This window comes from Catharus ustulatus, chromosome Z (assembly GCF_009819885.2).
Source record: "Catharus ustulatus isolate bCatUst1 chromosome Z, bCatUst1.pri.v2, whole genome shotgun sequence".
In the NCBI taxonomy this organism is placed as follows: domain Eukaryota; kingdom Metazoa; phylum Chordata; class Aves; order Passeriformes; family Turdidae; genus Catharus; species Catharus ustulatus.
In genome coordinates this window covers 7,932,997-7,949,142 of record NC_046262.2, presented here as the reverse complement: position 1 = coordinate 7,949,142, position 16,146 = coordinate 7,932,997, and the positions used below count along the sequence as shown (strand labels likewise).

The window sequence follows — 16,146 nt, the reverse complement described above, 5'->3', positions numbered from 1 at the left end:
AGACAGATGGTCTGTAATTGCTGCAAGAGGCAATGTGCAACACTGTGCAAGGGTGTTTAAAAGACTTCAGTGATCATCTACTGCAACTCTGCTCCACCAAGTTCTTTAAGAGTTGGCCAAGGAAACTTCTGGCTTCTTGGACATGATTTAATCTTAGGGAATTTTAAGAGGCAGAAAGCATGACATTGTGAGAGCAGGGGACAAAGTGACCAGGCATCAGCAGACTACTTTCTCTGATGTCACAGACAAAATAATGGAAAACTGATAAAGGACTAAATAGAAAATTCAAGGCTAGATACACAGCTAATGCCAAACAACAGTGTTGTATGGAAACAAAAGTCTGTTTAACTACAGCCTTTTTAATTCTTATAAACAGTTTGGCTGGTAGAGGTAACAGTGGGTAGGCACATCAGAGAATGAAATCAGAGAATATGACAGAACAAACTCAGCACTCCCATTAGAAGAGCATGCACTACATAGGTTAACCCCTGCCAGCATCCTTCCCAAGTAGGTGCTCAAGCAAGGTTCTGTCAGACCAATAGCAGGCTCAGACATGTGGAACTGTCTCAACAATCTAGAAATAAACACAAATTCAGATAAAAAGTTTTCTTTAAAAGGTTGAAAGAATGGAAAATAACAGTAGGGTTAAGGTGGTTGTGCAGAAAAATTTCAGATTCTGGTCACATGAAAATGCATCACCTTTTTCATGCAGTCAAACTACAAGGTAAGAAAACTTGGACCAAGATCTTCAGGGACCACCTGGGGAAGAGGGTAGTCTCATGGCAGATACTGACTCTAAAGAATGATCAAGCAGCCCAACACAAATTCCAAGGATGATGCTGTGACATGATGGACTAACGCAGCCCATGGATGTTAGGAATTTTAATGGTCTGGGCTTTATGAAGGCTGAATGCAATGACATCATTATATTCCCTGCCCATCGTGAATGGTGTTTCTAGCAGAAAGGCTTCCATAATGTAAATGGCAACCCTTTCAAGTACAATTGTTGCAGAAGTTCTGCTTGTGCAGGCATAACAGCACAATCTAACACATTAGATCCCATTTCTTAGCAGCATCCCCACAAGTTTCACCCCACATCTAAATGCAGCAGCAACTCCAGATATGCCCAAAGACAACATCTCTCATTATCAAATCCTTGCAACAGTTCTCTTCAGAGAACTCCACTTTGCCACCAAAATTTTGAATAGTTCCACTATACTTAGGGAGAATATCATATTGTGGCATCCCACCCTTCAGGAGAAGGGAGCACCTAGGATTTGCAGATGCTCGTGGACAAAAGAAACAACAAAAGTCAGAGGGCCCCCAAAATCTTAAAAAGTTGTATTAGTAAATTACGTACATACTCTGCATGGAAACTCTTATGTTAGACTCTGGCCTCCTATAAGCACATGGTAGTGGGTTTAGGATCAAGGAGGAAGGTCAAAGGAAAAAGAAAAAAAGAGAGAGATATATTAAAGAGGAGGAGAAGGGAAGGGACAAAGAAAGAAAGAAAGAGCAATCAGCAGTCCTGGCTCCATTGCTGATGCAGCTCATGGGGTGTGCAGGGTCCTGGGGTGCACACACTCCTGGGCTTTGTGGGGGTATCTTTTTATAGATGAGTTTCCTTGCGCTGGAGGTAAATTTCTCCCTTTCTGTATAATTTAGTTATTGTGGAAACGGGTTGGAGGCTTCAGAGTATTTGGTGGTCTCCATAACCTTCCACAGCCCATGCCAGCTTCTTGACCTCATTCCTACATATGTGCTGGATTGTGTTGTGCTTATCTCCAGGAGCCACAATAAAGATGTTTGTCCCAGATATGTGCTGCTTTATCTCCATGAGACCCCTTCTCCAGCCACATTCTGTGCAATCTCCCAGTGTGTTATTGCTAACAATCCCTGGCTGCTAGTATCAACAGTCCTTGGCTGGCTCCACAGCCACCCCGCTATCAGAATTTGAGATTAGCCCCATTATCTTTCGGGCCTCTACACAGATTCCCTGCAAACTCAACTCAAAACTGAAAGTCAATATTGGTTTCTTTATATTGAGCCTCTTCCTTGCAGAGCTTGAGTACCTGGATTATGCTTACTCTCCGAGGCTAGTGCAACATATTTTGGAAAAAGGTAGTGCTGTTGAAGAGGTGTCATGAGGATCAGTGCTGCGAGACCAGTTTGCAGCTAAGAGAAATATTCTGTTAGACCAAGTGATATAAAAAAGCAAAAACAGGGCACTAAGAAAATGAAAACTTCAGAATAGATAGCAAAAATTGCTCTGAACATCAGCTGAGTCAGACCAGTGACCCTGAGGGGCAAGGGTTGGTAGTGTGGAAAGTGGGAGAAAACATTAGCAACAGCAAGATAGTACCGCCTGAGCTTGTCAAGAAGATATGATTTTACTGCAACACAGAAGTAGAGCAGACTCCTGAACTAGGAACAGTCTTCTTAAAACAGTCTTCCCCCCGCCACAAATGTGATAGGCAAGGAGAACGCCAAACACCAGAACAGTGGAGTCCAGCCAGTGGCATGTGAACTGCAGTCTCTTTCAGAAACCTGCAGAAAGTGACTGAGAATACCAATCCTCAGTAAGCTGAAATAGCCTATCTGGATTTGCACCTGCACCAGACTGTCATTTACTGGCTGAAAAGCTGAAGACATTGCAAATCCTTGAAACAGCAGATGAGAATCCTGACACAGACAGTAGGTAGACTTTGCCTGCCAGGCCTGGTCAAACTTGCATAGTGTTTAGTGCAGGGTCTTCTCTTCAAGTCTGATGTACTGAATCACAGGATCACATAGTCTGGAAAAGACACCAGAGAGTGACTCCATCCTGTGATTGATCAGCAGCTCAGCAATTAGAGCAGAGCACTAATTATCACATCCAGTAATTTCTTCAACACGTCTACCACTTCCCTGGGCAGTTCATGTAAATGCTTCACTACCTTTCAGTGAAGAAATTCCTCCTGATCAATATTGAAGTGAAGGTCTTTGTGCCCAAGCTTCCACCAGTTTATTCCTTTAGCTCTCCTCTGGAAGTTTTGACAGTGCACTATGCCATTTTCTCATTTATATTTGCTCCATGTACAGCAGAAACAGTCTACAACACTTTGGTCCTGGTATCCCTGCTTAGTTTTCTCCCATTCCAAATGCTCTTGGGTTGCATTCTGTGGGATTTTCAGACACATTCCAGCTGGCACTGCACCATCTGACAATAGCATCCCAGGAGCTCTCAGCCTTTGTTGTTTTGCGCTGCACACTGAATTTCCATCTTGATTATGAAACGATTGCCAAGCCATGGTGGCAGAATGTTAATAATATTGATTAAATCCACATAGATTATGGAGCTGCAGACATGTTTGTCACAAAGCTTGTGAAACTTTGTTTACGGCTGTAATTAACTGTTCCCCTGAAATAGTAATAAAACAGAGTATCAACAGCTGCATCAAGAAAATCAACAATACCTGTGCACTCTTCGGTCTGAAATTCAATTTATTCAAAAGATCCTCTATTTTACTGAGAAAAAATGGGAACAGATAGATCTTGCAGCTCCTCAGCAGTAGGATGTGTTGTAGCTCCTGTCCATCTATGCAGTAAGTGTCAAGGATGCATACTGGTTAAATCTATCTACTCTATGCAGAGAAGGCAGAAGCATGAAAAACACCGATTAATTTTCAGATATTGCTTAGTGTAAAATCAACTTCACAGCCTTTCTACTTACATGGAGAATATGGGCTCAAGGGACAGAGGACGAGCAAATAGCAGCAAAGAGTATTGGACCACAGCACAGGTCAAGGACCATGGGACACCACCACTGGTGGAACAAGGGGCTGAACAGTGTGAACATCACCTTCATCAGCCCTGCTGCTCGGCACCAACTTCCACACAAGGTAAGTAAGCCTGGCTTGAACATGCCAGGCCTTGCAATGACACCCAAAAGGTAAGGACCACTGCATTCTGGGCAACCAGAGGTGCTGTACACAACGGAAAAAACGCACAGCAAGAAAAAAAACTAAATGGAAGAAACATTTTTGGTTTTTTCCCCTCTCCTGACTCACAACCCACAACTCCTTGTCTCAGGGAGTCAAGCATTATTGGCTATCCTTTCCTGCCATCCGTCCCGTCATCGTCGATTTTAGGCTGCTAGAAGCTGCACCAAGTTCTCTAGCACACTTCTGCTGTGCCAACCCCTCCCGGGTCGCCATTAACCCCCACCATGCTGTACTAGACCATCTCCTCCTGCAGTGTAGCTATCTTCTGTCCTGGATTTCTCTAATGTCACTACGGTGTCTCACGGTGTCCAGCCTCGCAAGAGGAGGAGACGCTTACATTAATGTATGTGCAGAATTGGTTCCAAAATGCCCTGTTCCTAAGCCACAGGGGTCCCTCACGGGGCCCCTTCATGGTATCTCTCACGGGGGTTCTCAGGGTGTCCCTCACACGGTGTCCCTCACACGGTGCCCGATACTGTTCCTCAGAGGAATCCTCGCATGGGCTCTCATGGGGTCTCTCAGGGGGTCCCTCAGGAGATCACTGGTGGGGTAACTCCCCCGGCCCGTCCAGTGGGGCCCTCTGGCTGTTCCTCACCGGGGTCCCTCACAGGATCCCTCACAGGGCGCCCCGGGGGGCGGGGTGTCCCTCAGCGCGGCCCTCACGCGCCCGTGGGCGGGGCTCCGCTGCTCCCGCCCCTTCCTCCCGCCCGGCGCGCGCCTAGGAAGGGGCGCGGCCGCAGTCACGTGAAGGAGAAAGGAAGGGGCGGGGTTTCCCCCCCTCGCGCGCGCTGCTCACGTGGTCACCGGGAGGGGGCGGGAAGCAGAGGCGGAAGAAGGCGCCGGTGGATGGGCGCGCGCTGGCGGTGCGTGAGGGGCTCGGGGAGGGGCTGCGCGCGACCGCGTCGCGTCACGTCGCGTGGGGCGGAAAAACGACCCCGCGCGCGCGTGGAGGAGGAGGAGGAGGAGGAGGAGGAAGGGGAGGTCACGTGACGGTCGCGGGCGCCGCCGCCGCTTTGTGAGCGCACTGGGCAGGTACCGCGCGCGCGGGCGGCGCGCGGGGCCCCCTCGGCCCGTCCCCGGCCAACGGTCCTCGCGCGCGGCCGCTCCCCTCCTCAGCCGCCCCCGAGGCCCCGCGGGCCCGGCCCCGCTTTGTCCCGGCCGGCGGTCCCTCGGTCCGCGGGTCGGTCGGTGTCCACCCGGGCCGCCCAGCCCCGGGCCACCCGCCGACGGGTTGCGGGGGGACGCGGCTTTGCCCTACTTTCTGTGGCGGCCGCCCCGGGGAAGCTTCGCCCTGGCCTAGATCGCCGTCCCCCCACTCCGCCCCCCTCCTCTCCCGCTCAGCAGGGCCGCGGGTGCGGGCAGCGCCCACCTGGCTGGGGAGGGAGGGCCCGCTTGGCCCCGGGAGAGGTGGGTTCTCTCTGCACCCATGACATCCGCGGGAGGGAGTCCGCCTTGGAGGTGGGGTTCTCATCTCGTCTTTGAGGTGCTCGTCTCCTACACCGAGGGTTTTCCTCGGGCGGGTTGGTGTCTCTGGCTCGGGGGGTTGTGAGGAAAGCGAGACCAACTGGACCCCGCAGTTGAAGAGTGGGGCTGACGGCGGGGGTCAGGCCAGAGGGGAGGTGGCAGCTCGAGAAGCGAACAAGTGGATGATGAAGTATCGATCTGTGACTTAACGCGGGGCTTTACTTCCATGTTGTTGCACACCCCTTTCCCGGGTATTCCCTCGCTGGTAGTGGGGCGGGGGGGCTGGTCTCAGCTACAGATAATGACATCTCAGCGACTACAGTGGGTTATTTGAGGACATGACAATGAATGAACCGTTCCCTCTGTTAACGTTCTCCACCTTAGTCCTGCCTTGCCACCGGCTGTATGTGGTTGCTTGGAACTGGGTGTCACGGCAGGGCTTTGCTATTGGTCTGACTTATGTTGCCTTTAAAAAGAACAAAAAAAAGCTCTTCTGTGTTTTCTCTGGTTGCTGAAGAAAATTGCAACAGGGAAGTGAACCGGTAGGCATTCCTTTACAAGAAGCTGGATGTAGAAAGGACTTGTTTGAGTCTAATGGCAAGGGTCTGAACTCTGTGATGTGGAATAGGTTTAAAAGCTTGTGCTGGAATGTCTGCACTGCTGTTGGGTGCCACCTGGGAGCAGGGTGGACTGGTTTGCTTTTCTCTTGTAAGTGTGTTAGCACAGGAGTGTGGATGTGCAGAGCATCCTCGGTGTGTTCAGAGGAATGGGATGTCTCGTGGGGCAGAAACTTGGGATTTGCTATGGAGCTGTGTGAAGGAAAGCTGTGGAAGGGGAATGGAGGGGCTGTCCTGGCCTGAGAGCAGCTGGTTTTTTCCAAGTAGAGAAATTGGAGCTGGATGTGAGGGAAGGGAGGGGGAGCAGTGCTTACCATTGAAACAGAGCACTTCACAAAAAATGGCAGCAACTCAGCCTCTTGGCTTTTACTTCTTTAATATTTACCAGGCCCTTTTAGCAATTCCCTTGGTTGTATCACATTCTCTGATGGAATCTGGGTTTGGATGCCTACCTGATTGACTCAGTATTTATACCTGGACCCAATCGCTCTGTGGTGATTTGACCTAACTTGTTTAAAGAATTTATTTTTAACCTTACACTAGGTAACTTGAAAGCAAGCAAGGCTAAATCACTTTTCAGGATTAAATGATGTTTTGTGACTCCTGAAAATGAACTGTCGTCTGTGTTTATAACCTCAGCCTGTGTTTATAACCTTGGTAATCTTGGAGGTGGGGAGGAGTGGAAATTGGACAAGCTTTGTTCCACTTTGCTCTAGTTGCAGTTTTATCAGTGTGTTGATTTGAAAACTGTCTATAGTAAAAAAAAAAGTGTGACGTTTCTGACATTTTGACTGTTTGAGTTGTTTTGGTTCATCCTCCATAAAACTCCTGGTGCCATGACTTGCAAAAGGGTTTGATCGTTTGAGAGGATGTGGAAGTTACAGACTCACCACAAAAATCTAAGGAAAACAGGGGGAAAGCCAACAAAATAATCTTATCTGTTACCAGAAGTTGTTTTTAGCTTTTTTTGTTTGACTCTTCCATTTTTTTTGAAGCTGTAGTTCTAGAACCTAGAAGTAGATTGTTGATGCTCTACATTTCTTCTACAAACTTTTATTTTATTTTAGGTGATGATTTCCTTGTAAAGTGCCATTTTTTGGCGCACTTTGTTTGTTGCTGGTGTTGTCCTATTGATATTGGTCATAGCAGAGTAACATGCTGATGAACAGTGCTTGGAAGGTGTATGTGTCGTATACTGTTAGTGCTCTATTGATAATCAGCACTGAGAGTCTTACTCTTAGTAGTAATGTTTACTTTCAGTTTCAGTCACATTTAGTACCTGTTCTAAGGTACTTCATGAAAGACTAGGAGTAAAACTTTGGATCTGTTATGAATCTTTTTATTCATCTTTGTTTCTTATTTGGTTGAAGCACATGGGCAGGACTCTGAAGACCCATGTTCAATGCCTTGTACGACCTTGCTGAAAGAGAAGCCAAGTGACTAGTTCCCTTTGAGAAATACAGATTAGAGAAACTGTATTGTGCTTTTAGACTTCAGAATTATTGAATGGAAGCTGCTAGAGGAAATACAATTAATACCCACTGCAATGTTGTTACTCTGCTAGACCTTTTGGTGAGTTTTAGGTTTATTTCTGATACAATCTGTTTACTTGTAGCCCATTGAGTCCTCTGTGATTTTCAGAGAAGGCGTAGTTTGGACTTGCACTGTTTTTCATATAACTTCCCTAAACAGGTTACATTCATTAAACTGAGAGCTGGGATGAAAGGTTGTGAAATACCTTCTTTGCAATTACTTCAGGTTCATATTTTACAAAAACTGTACAAAGGGTTTGTCTGTTTTGCTCTAACATGAAAGTCCACACTCTTTGATTTTGGCCATCTGCACTGGGAGTCTGTTGGAACTCCCCATCTGCCTGGGGCTCCTGCAAGGCTGTTCCTTCCACAGGTGTGGTACCCTCAGCCCTCCTCTCCCCAGTGCTCAATTCTTCAAGGAGTAAACAGGGACTAAAGACAGGCAGTTTAGAGGTGGTATGGGCTGATGCCTAGGATCTCATGGCTTGCTCAACCTGCTTTTACTACATCATAAATATTTTGCTGAGCATATTGTTTTACTTTTCTCTTTAGATTGTAAAACCTGTAAAATAGGTTACATTAACAACTTTCTGCAGCTCCCTTGGATGGGGTTGTTTCTATTCTGAATGCTATTGAAATTCTCTTTCTTTTTGTCCAGTTGTCTTTGTGGAACCTGCACAATATTGTGGCTTCTTTTGAAGGTAAAATTGTCAAGCTTTTTCCCCCTCTCTTCCCAGGCTTCTTAAATCAGTCTCCCAACAGATGAGCTTGGAGGAGTCCTTAACCTTGACTGAGTATAGCATTTTGCATTAAAAACAATGAAACGTTTCCTGTGTTGAGAGAGCTTTGATCTTTCTTGAGACTTAAGGTTTGCCTGAAGTAATACCCCTATGGTGAACTTCATAGTTTTGTTTTTCTGCTAAATCATACAGGAAATACAGTTTATTGCTGTAGAAGATGCAGGTTCAATGGAATTTGCGTTGCAGAATCATTTAGTATGTGAATCTACAATTAAATGAAGAAAACACAAATACTTTGTTAACCTCCAGATTTGAATCATCAAGTGCACTTTTTAAAACTGTTTCAATGAGGGGGAAAAATGCTTACCTCAGTCTGTTAGGTGGCCCTGTGGTTGAAAGTGTAGGATTTGAATTCACTAGTTATGACCATGTTCCTAAACATTTTTAATGGTTAGCTGTAGAGAGAAGAATTCTTTGTGCAGTTTTATTGCATCTGGCATTGGTTTAATCGAGAACATTTCATTTGTATTTCTTACGACTAAAGTAGTGTTTCTGGAGGTAGGATGATACTTTAGAGACCAGATTGCTTTTGAGCAAGGAAAACACAGTATTGTTTCTACTCAGTTTGTTTTGTTTAGTGGTTTGAGGGTGATGGATGTATAGTAATATGGAATGAAGCATATGGCTCCAGAAACATTCTTGTTTCCTGTTTCAGTTCGTTTTTAGGTGTTAACTGAATCATGACTATTTTGTCCTCAACACTTGACTTTGTACTGTTTCATTATCTATATTTTTCTATAGTTGAAAGCTATTGCTGATTTGTTTTTGTCTCTGCTCCCCTTTGATTTTCAAAATCTTATGTTGCCTTACACACAGTGTCAGCAACAGGAATCTGAAAGGAATCCTGGTGCCAAACGTTGCGCTGCTGTTGGGCTGTACATAGTATATTGTATTCAAGAAAATCTGGTCCATGCATTTGATGGACTGTGCCCCAAGGGGTGGGTGTCTGCTTTTATTTCAGCTTTCCGTCACACGTTCTGGAGATCACTGACTTGTGATCCATTTTTGAGTCTGACATAAGAGAGACCTAAGTTAGTGATATTAACTTCGGGTGACTAAGTGTGACGAGGGAGAACAGTACTGCATTTCCTGGTTTTGTGCTTCACTTTCTTTTATTAGCCACTGAATTAATTTCTGTATGTTATGAACATGGGGCAATTGCCAAAGGGTACCTACCTGAAATTTGTTTTAGAGAAAGGTTGGAATAAACTTATTAGGTTGGTGAAATTAAGTTAATGAGTTTGAAAAAGTGTTTTAGTGTTTGAGAAAACATTTTCTCATACATGTCTTCAACCTGTTGGGTTTTTTTGCTGTTTCTTGATGTCCAGATGGGCAACAATGCCTAGGAACTCTTCTTTGCATCTTAGATGAAAACAACTATTTTTGAATAGTTCTCTGTTACAGCTGCAAGTATAAAACTCATTTCAACTTCATACCTGTACTCCACTTTTTGTTATTTACCATTTTATTTGTTGATGTAGTAGTGTATGTTTCTGGATTTTTTCCCAAGGAGTTTTAGCCTACTTGTGATTTAACTGTAGACTCCCTTGATTTTCTCTATATTACTGTTGGAGCATAAATGCTAGAGCTTAAGAGTTGTCTCTAATGAAGCCTGTGGGGTGTTTTTGGTAACAACTTTTTTGTTAAAGGACTTTCTTGCCTTTTTACTTCACTTCATCATGGGCTTCGCTAGGCTGACAGGGACTTCTGTAGATGTTCTAGTCTCCCTTTGCTCAAGCAGGGCTATTACAACAGGACACTCAGAACTGTGTCTGAATGTATTTTGAATATCTCCAGTGGAGACTCTGCCACCTCACTGGGCTGCCTGTGCTGTGCCAGTGCTTGCTTGCCCTCAGGGTACAAAAGTGTTCCCTGTTGTTCCCAGGGAGCCTCCCGTGTTTCAGCCCATTGACTCTAGTCCTGTCACTGGGTGCTGCTGAAAATAGCCTGACTCTGTCTGTGTACCTTTTTTTTCAGGTACTTAGACGTATTGGTGAGGCACCATATATCCCCTCAGGCTTTTTTCTCTGGGTTCAGCTACTTGACCTAATCAGATCTGTAGTCCTTCAGGCAAACTCAATTAATATGTTCTTACTGGCCTTTGAGAAAGAGATGGATTAAGCATTGAATTTAGTATGGGTGGTGTGGTATTCACAATAATTCATGATTCTTGGTTGGTCGAGAAATGGGTTGGTTTAGAGAAAGTACTGTGAAAATGTAGTAAGAGGCATATTTCAAATTTGAATAATTTCTGTGATTGCAAATGAGTAATTGACTGTCCTGGTTCTAGCTGAATTGAAGGTAATCGAACAACAATTCAGCAGTCTGTGAGGAAAGAAACAGGTTGAACATTTGATTATCTGACAGTGATAAAATTACCCAGGTCCTGTGTGTGTCCTATGTAGGAATTGCAGGGATTGCACATAATGACTTAAAGTACAATACATCATTTAGGAGAGGTTAGACTGAGTTCTTATTGCATATTGAACCATCATTTTATGAAGCTGTGTACATCAAAATTATTTTTAAAAGTACTTTTTAATGAGACTGAAGCCCAAACTTTGCACAATTATGAGCTCTAAATTAGAAGTGAACTGGACCAGCCTAGTTTTTGTACTCTCGCAAGTCCAGACACCTTCCCCAAAAACCCCAAGACCTCCACAGCTGTAGAGGAAGGTTGAAATAAAGTTAGATAGTTAAAACTGCTTTCATAGTTAGGGTCATTGAGTCTGGGAGCTACTGGGATGACTCTTGCAGAACAGTCATCCAAAATGAAACATCACTGAGGTGTAGTTTCTGCTAGGAAACCTACCCCAAATGTTTGGATGACTTCACTCCCTTGCTGATTCTGTGGATTGCTGGGGAGTGCTTTTGAGAACTTTGGCCATCAGAAATAGAGAAGCAAGGATGTATAATTTTTATATTGTTCTCAATAGACAAATCCATTAAAATGACTGATCAAGAGAAGATATTCAAGTGTTCCATTAGTTATGAAATTACCCACTATAAAATATGATAAAACATAAGGCAAGAAAGTGCACAGCCATCCCTTTTCAGTTTATTTTAGTACTTAAGTAAAAATTGAACACAAAAACATATTGACTGAGGCATCTGGCATTTCAGGCGGAAACAAGGTGATTTTGAACATTTTAGCCAGACTGTGCTAACTAAAGGCCTTTCCACCCAGCAAAATAGCAGGTAGCTATTTGGAGCTGGAACTGAAGGTAGGGGAGAACAAATTAAAGAGTTGAGCAACTGGAATCAGCATAGTTTTCCTTCTTGGGACTTTGTTTAGGAGTGGTGAGGGGCCAGGAACTGATTTTATGGTTGTAGGTCCCCTTTATTAACAGACTCTGATTGAAAAGCTGGCATGTAACTCTTCCTTCTTTTCCAGTTGCTCCACGGTACTGGAGAAAAGTTAGGATCAGTTGTTACCATGGACTTGTGATGATGCTTTACTTGATTTAACAGACAGGTTCTAATGCAGTGGGCAGAGGGAGAAGGACAGAGCGAGTTACTTGTGGAGGAGCAGGAGGACAATGTGGCTTGGGGCTAGTTACAAGACGGGTTTGGGATGGGGGAAGAAGGGGGAAAGTGTTTGGTATTCTTTATCTTGATATGATGGGTTGCTGCTTTGATTTGTTTGTTCAAATCATTTGGAGTCTGGTTCATATAAGCAGAATCAGTAATGCTGATTAGGTGTCTTAATAAACAAACAAAATTCCTGCTTTGATAAAAGTGAGTAATGAAATAATGCCAGGAATGATCAGCCGTGGTGGAGTACTTGGGGATGAGAAAGGGGTCTCCATTCTCAACGCCCCTTTTGGCTGCTAAACATGCCTGGTGAATTATTTGACACTATGTTTCAGTCCTTTGAAATGGTGTTGCTGTCTTAGTGTGTAGTGTCTGTTTCTCTGGTAATGCTGACTGCAAAGCTGTGAGGTTGTTTTGCGTCTTAGTTTTGATGTTCCTACAAATGTGTTTTTGTTCTGCATTTATGGCTATGTGTAGTGCAGCATTGACAACTTACTGTATTCCCCAGAAGTTTATATATAAGCAGATATGCTGGAAACACTGAAGTTTTCTTAAGATAATTTGTTTTTACTTTTCTAGAACCAAAATGTTGACAGGAACAAACTATCTTTTCTGGCACTCAGTAATTTTGAAGAAAGTTAGGGAGATTCACTTACTCATTCTGTTGAGTAAGATGAGAACATTACTACCGCTTACATTTCCTCAAAAATCTTAACTTCGCTTCTCAAGTTCTCTGCCGAGTGAAGTGACCTCATGTGAGCATAGGTCAAACACTGTGCTAAACTTTGCTAAAATGCATATATGAACTTTATTGATTTTGTTACAGTTAAAACCCAAAGGCATTAATCTGGAAACATGGCAGAGCCTGAAAATAGAGCTTCACACTAGGCTAGTTTATCTAAATGTATATTTGGACATTATAACTCTATTGTATTTTATACTGGTATGGTGTTTATGGCTAGAGAGATTTGGGGCTCTGCTTTCGTGAAATCTTAAAGACAGCTGGGAGGAAGTGGTATGTTTAGTTCTCCCAGAAATTGGTGTGCACGGACCTCCCAAGCATTAAGCTTCAGGGATGTGTCAAAGTTTTTTGAAACACTGACCTAAAATAATGGATTCTTCATACCTCTTTTTTAGAAGTTATATATATATATATGTATTTAAAATCACCCAAATTTTTAATCCAAAAAAAAAGGAAATATCCCCTCAGTTTAACTTAAAAAAAAAACCAAACAAACCAGGATCTCTATTAAGCTTCAGATGAGTTTAAAAGGAAAAAGCACCCCAAAAGCTCATCTTGAAGAAGATCATGGGAATGTTTTCCAGTTGTATTAAATTCAAAACATCACAGCTCCAAGAGGCTTAGGGTTAACCAAAATGCTCTCACATGTTTCTGGAACTTACGCTTTCAATTATTTTACAGCAATTGGATATCTCGCTAAAGCTCTAGAAGAGTACAGCTAAAGAAATACTTGTTTGTAATGTGAGAATTTTCATTTGACATCAGTATACTTCTAACTGTTCAACAAGTTGCATTTTGGTCATGATAAAATGTTTGCTGACAAGTGTATTCCAGATAAGCATTTATTGAATTTTAGTTGCCTCTGAAGTAAAATTATAACCTTTAGTATGTTCACATTAGTTTGTAAGATTGAATTTTTTTTTCATTCACCAACTTTCATCCTAGTTTTTCTTCTCGCTTAATGTTGCTGCATTCCTTGATCTCTGTTTTATTCCTCATTTGATTTTGGTAGGAACTGATAAATCAGTCAAACCGAGGTTTGTGTTCTCAAATGTACTTGCATATTAGAATATACATATATATATAAATCTAACATAATCTCAGATATGGAGGGCCTTACTCTTGGTGCTGTGTGTGCTAGGAATTTTCTGGGTTTTATTTGTTCTGTATGCAACATTTGTGATTTTAGAATGGTTTTAAGAGAAGTTATGTCTCTGACTCTTAGAATGAGATAATTCATTTAAACATGCTTTTTCCTTCCCTTTTTTTTTCTGGCAAAATAAAATCTTAAAGGGGCACAAAATGGTTTTTTTGGTGGTATTTGCAACTCTTCAAATGGACTTTCATGAATAAGTGGAAGTAAAAATTCTACTCTTTAAAGTTGCTGTTTTCAGCAGTTGTATGTGTACTCCATAATGTTTGAATTCAATGTATTGAGAGTTGTTTTATCTCATTCTATCAGCTCCTTGCTTTTGATCCTGCGCAGAATTCCTATGATGTGGCTGCAAGCTCACAGTATCTTCCAACGACTCTCAAAAACTCAGACTTCAGGGCAGTGTTCTTTTGAATATCAAAACTGGGGTCATTCTAACGCCTTTTTCCTTAGTTTTAGAGCACAGCAACAGGGTCAGTAAGTATGGTTTTTCTAATATTAGGCATCAAAAACTGGAAGAACCGAAAGGATGGTACCTACTTAGATGAGGCTTGTATACTTTCAAAAAAACTACCCTGAAGCCCTGCAGAATGGCAAATCTCATTGTTCTGAAGGTGAGACAGTTAGCAGGTTTTTAGCCATTTACTTCTGCTGGTTGCAGTTTTGGGTGACTGCTGTCACTTTTTCCCCTGATCAGAGGAGGTATGTTGCATTCTTCCTTTCAAATCTTTATTTTCACTTTATTCTACTGATTCGGGTTCTTACTAGTTTTCAAAAAGCCATGTTTTGGATGGGTGCTCATTGAACTTGAAAAACAGTCTTGTGTTAAATTGAGAACGCATTTAAGGTGTCATACTGTTCTGCATTTTAAACTTGCCTACCATTGGTTTATTTACAGTGTCATGTTGGCTTTTTCAGCAAGTGTGCTTAACAGCCCCCTGCTGTGCTAGAATTTTTAAACAAGGCTCTGTAAATGACTGAAAATTATTACTGTGTTTAAAAAGCTGTTACTTAAGTTTGTAATGCAATTTTTAGAACTTGTGATGTTTTGGTTACTCCTTGCTCATCCTTCGCTTGATTTCTATTTACATGCAGCTTTCTTGTTTGCTTGGAGAAAACTGATGTTTGCAACACATCTTCTGAAATGATCTTCAAGATTGTTGTTGTCAAACCATTTATTTAGTGAAGTTTTTATAGGTGCAGTATGCTCTCTGTGACTGGTACCTGTAATATTTTAATGCTGTTGCTACAATTGAACATTACAGTTAGTACAATATGTATTGCAAGTGCAGTTTCAGAATTCATATGTGTACTGAGGGTGAGGTGTACAGTTAGTATAAATAAGCTGTTTCAGGGACTTAGATGTGTATAGAGTAAAACTCCGTTTTATTTCAAAAGTGAGTAACTTTGTCTTGCAGGAAAGTGCTTGGTCTTTCAGACTTCCAGTGGTAAAATGAACAGGTCACAACTATCTTGGAATGTTTTAGAAAGCACATTTTGTACTTAGGAATTTCAATATTGCCTTGCACAGTATATAAACTTGGCATACCTGTGTGGAATAGGGGTCTGTGATTCATTACTATACTGCACTCAACTATCTCAGACTACAAAAGTATGTTAAAAGGGAACATTAGCTTTATGAAGGTAAGGGAATATGAAAAGGAATTTTTTAATGGCTTAACAATAGGAAGGAAGTTTGGAACAAAAGCTTTATGTACTTGTTCAGATTTTGTGAACTTAAAATAAAATATTAGTCTTGTCTTTTTGTGAATTTTGTTGTTGGCTAGTTTGGTTTGGAAAGAAGTGGAAGAGAGTGACAGCCTCCTACTGGAGACAAACACAAATAACATTTTAAGTCAGACCAGATTTGCAGAAAAAGGTACAAATGGAAGAGTGGCCATGTGTCTTAGAAAAAGCATGCAGGTTGTTCCTCACCCCATTTATGTTTAGAGAGAAAGTAAACACTATTAAATACAGTAAAACTGGGCAATTTTACGCTTTATGTGAGCACCTTGTCTCTTTGGTATCTTCCTCAGAAAATTTAAGAAACTAAGAAGTGAGAGATGAATTTCATTTTGATTTAACTTCTAGGGTGAGAACAACCTGGATGACTGTATACCTGCTGTTAGATTGAATTTTGCATAGAGGGCTTTTTATTTGCCTGCTCCTTTCTAGCATGTTTTAAAGTTTAGCTTGTAAAGATAGTTAATCCTTCATCTCTTTCCAGTGCTTGATATCATTTTGATGCAGGTGAGGTAGACCTGACCTCACATGAATTCTAGAATGATGGAATAACTGAATTTACACGTGACACCAAGTTG

General features: G+C 42.4%; 1 protein-coding gene across 6 annotated transcripts in view; it reads left to right on the top strand.

Annotated features, from left to right (window-relative positions):
- The first annotated feature begins 4,745 nt into the window (after nucleotides 1-4,745).
- Nucleotides 4,746-16,146, top strand: part of LOC117010848 (ubiquitin-associated protein 2-like) — a 65,363-nt gene continuing 53,962 nt past the window's right edge. For 3 of the 6 annotated variants that reach the window (XM_033085871.2, XM_033085876.2, XM_033085875.2), the window contains exon 1: nucleotides 4,746-4,846. The gene's annotated coding sequence lies outside the window, so the exon portion shown is untranslated. Of the gene's footprint in view, nucleotides 4,847-4,951; nucleotides 5,016-16,146 lie in introns of those variants that run through there. The other 3 variants (XM_033085872.2, XM_033085874.2, XM_033085873.2) reach the window with 3 other exon arrangements.